This window comes from Galeopterus variegatus, unplaced genomic scaffold (assembly GCF_000696425.1).
Source record: "Galeopterus variegatus unplaced genomic scaffold, G_variegatus-3.0.2 Scaffold162, whole genome shotgun sequence".
NCBI classification, from domain to species: Eukaryota; Metazoa; Chordata; class Mammalia; order Dermoptera; family Cynocephalidae; genus Galeopterus; species Galeopterus variegatus.
In genome coordinates this window covers 30,968-34,205 of record NW_007726273.1, presented here as the reverse complement: position 1 = coordinate 34,205, position 3,238 = coordinate 30,968, and the positions used below count along the sequence as shown (strand labels likewise).

The 3,238-nt window shown below is 46.6% G+C and overlaps 1 long non-coding RNA gene across 1 annotated transcript in view; it reads left to right on the top strand.

Moving 5' to 3' along the window:
* The window catches only part of LOC103609521, a 12,804-nt gene extending 9,767 nt beyond the window's left edge, over positions 1-3,037 (top strand). The window contains exon 4 of the long non-coding RNA XR_552145.1: positions 2,916-3,037. This is a non-coding gene — a long non-coding RNA (uncharacterized LOC103609521). The remainder of the gene's footprint in view (positions 1-2,915) is intronic.
* Positions 3,038-3,238: the final 201 nt, after the last annotated feature.

Sequence of the window (3,238 nt, the reverse complement as noted above, 5' to 3'; positions counted from 1 at the left end):
GGTGCGGATCCCATATAGAGGCCGGTCGGCTCACTGGTTGAGCGCGGTACGGGGGCAACACTGAGGGTTGCGATCCGTTGCCAGGACACGGAAAAAGACAAAAGACAAAAAAAAAAAAATGGGGTTTAAATGTTATCCTTGTAATTTTGTTGCACTTACTTTTAGTGTAAGAGGGATAGAATAGCTCTTACTCATCTTTTTTTTTTTTTTTGTCTTTTTCCGTGTCTAGCAACGGATCGCAACCCTCAGTGTTGCCCCCGTACCGGACCGGGGACCGGCAACGGGATTGCAACCCTCGGCGTTGCTCCCGCGCCTTGCTCAGCCAGTGAGCGGGAACCGGTCTGTATGTGGGATCCGAACCCTCGGGTGGGAGTGCCGCCGCGCTTCCCAAGCGGCGCACTATCCAGTGCGCCACCGGGCCGGCCCGCTCTTACTCATCTTTATTTGCATATAACTTAGCTTGTCTTTTCTCTGCTGCAAGCCTCAGTGAACTACATGAATGTCATTCTTAAGGGTTGTGGACATTATAGGGCCAGCCCATGGCTCACTTGGGAGAGCGTGGTGCTGACAACAAGTCAAGGGTTAAGATCCTGTTACCGGTCATTTTCAAAAAAATAAATAAATAAAAGGGTTGTGGACATTATGAATTTACCATAGTGCCCTGTATCACGTGGCGCTGGGTCTGTGTCTCTGCGTGTGTGTGTTCTTCTGCTGGGGGTGTCGTTGTGTGTATCTGCAGTGTGGGTCTGTGTGTGAGCCTGTCCATGAGCTGTACACCTGAATGCCCTGGTGAGGTCGGGGCTGGTCTGCTTGTGTGTCTCTGTGCTTGTAGTGTCTGTATATTTCCCTGTGAGCACATATGTCTGTGCACCCCAGCATCAGGCAGATACTGATGGGACCTCTCCATTGGTGACCCCTAGGGGTGGGTGAGAAGGAGACACTATGTACTTCTATTCTCAGGCTGGGCCCCTTCTGCCCCTGCTCCTCCCAGCCTCTGGTGGCCCCCTGGTTGTCCTGCCTCAGCCCCCAAGGATGTGGAGTGATGCTCAATTCACAGGACCCCAGACCAGGGTGGTGGGGAAGGCTTCAGGTTCAGGGGTTATACTGAGAGATGGGGGGTGTCTGGGGAGGACTCTGGGCTGGGGTCAGTCCTGGGCCCTGGGAAGGGAGTGATTGGAGATTTCTAGGGAGGGCTGGAGGACAGAGCTCCTGGGTCCCTGGGAAGGTATGAGTGTGTGGGGCACCCATGGGGAGAGCTTGGGGGACAGGAGGATGGAGAGGGCTCTGAGGTCCCTGGGCAGAGCTAGGGGAGTCCTGCGGGACTGCTGATTCTCCAGAGGCTGGGTCCCTCACTCACCCATGACAGGTTTAGGCTGGGACACAGGAGGAGCAGCAGCATTATTGGGGGACACAAAGGCAGAGGGACCATTGCAATGGGGTAGATAGGGGATGGTCTGGCAGGTAAGTATAGTCACCAAGCCAGGGATGACCACCCTAGATGCACCCCAGCCCCAAGAGGCTCTCCCAGGGTCTCACCCTTCTGCAGGGCCTGGGCAGAGCCTAGGTGCCTGGAGCCATGCCTACTGTCCTCTCTGGACCTCTGTGTCCTGGCTATTGAATGGATGCTCAGGGCTACTCCAGGGTGCTGGGGCCAGAAAAGAGAATGTGGCCTCAGTGTATCTCAGACTGGGGATTAAGGAGAATTGTAGAGCAAAGGCATTGAGCCTGGTGAGGAAATGGGGAGCTGAGGTTCCAGGAGAGACACGGTGGACATGTAGCATGAACAAGAAAGAAACCTCATTTCTATAAACCTTCACTGTTTGAGGCTGATTGCTACCTATGTAATATCCAGCCCACCCTCACTGGTATGCACCATCTCTTCTGCTCTCTATGAGGCAGCCTAGCCTACTGTTGAGAGCATGAACTTTGTTGTGAGACACACATGGGTTTGAGTTCCAGCTCTGCCTGTTATTACCTGTAAGCTCAGTCAGTTTACTTTGAGTCTCTGAGACTCATTTTGGTCTCTGTAAAATGAGTTGCTTATACCATCACAAGTTGTGGAGAGGATTGGATAAAATAGTATTACATGTAGAGCATTGAGTGCAGGACTGGGCACACGTAGTAAGTGCTCAGTAAATGTTAGCCACGTAGCTTTGTAATATGCACAGATTGTAAACATTCAGACAATGCAGCAAAGTACTACGAAGGAAGAAAATGTTAACTTTTGATATATGTATCTCTTCACACTTTATTTTTAAACAAATAGAATACTATTATGTATATTCTCTCAACACCTGCTTTTATCTTAATAATATATGTTGAGATATTTTTATGTCAATAATAAAAATTCTGTACCATTTTCAATTACTGGATGAGAGTCAATTTCATGAATAATCATTAATCTATTGTTCAAAAGTTTTGTAGGTTGCACACAACATTTAAAACAAATGAAGTAGAGCCGGCCTGTGGCTCACTTGGGAGAGTGTGGTGCTCATAATACCAAGCTGCGGGTTCGGATCCCTGTATAGGGATGGCCGGTTAGCTCACTTGGGAGAGCGTGGTGCTGAAAACACCAAGTCAAGGGTTAAGATCCCCTTACTGGTCATCTTTAAAAAACAAAAACAAAAAACAAACAAACAAACAAAAAATGAAGTAAAGTAAACATCAAAATGTATTATAAGGTGTAAGGATAAATATCATTCTCTTAACTTTTCTTTGTTATATGTATGTATATGTGTATTGGGTTGCAAAACAATGTATTTGTTCTTGCATGATTCTTACTATGAATCATGTTTTTAAAAAGTTTGGAAGCTGCTAATTTGAATTTCTTTTTCAAATTTTGCAGGAATTTATATATTTATATTTACATAACCTTTTTGAGTATCTTTGGACACTTGTCTGATTTTCTTCTATAGGCTAACATGCCAGCAATGGAGTCCTTTTGAGTTCCTGACACAGAATAAAGGTTCCCGTCTGGTTAAGTGGGCTCCACTCCATCCCTAAGCCACTGGAATAGAATAAAGAACCTTGAAAGAAACCCTCCCTTATAGTGTCAATTAATTTTTGAGAAAGGTGTTAAGACCATTCCATGGGGAAAGTATAGTCTTTTCAACAAACGATGCTGAGAATCTTGCATGTTCACTTGTAAAAGAGTGAAGTCACAACACATATAAAAATTAACTCAGAATGGACCAGAAACCTACTGGTGGGAATGTGGAATGGTGCAGCCACTTTGGAA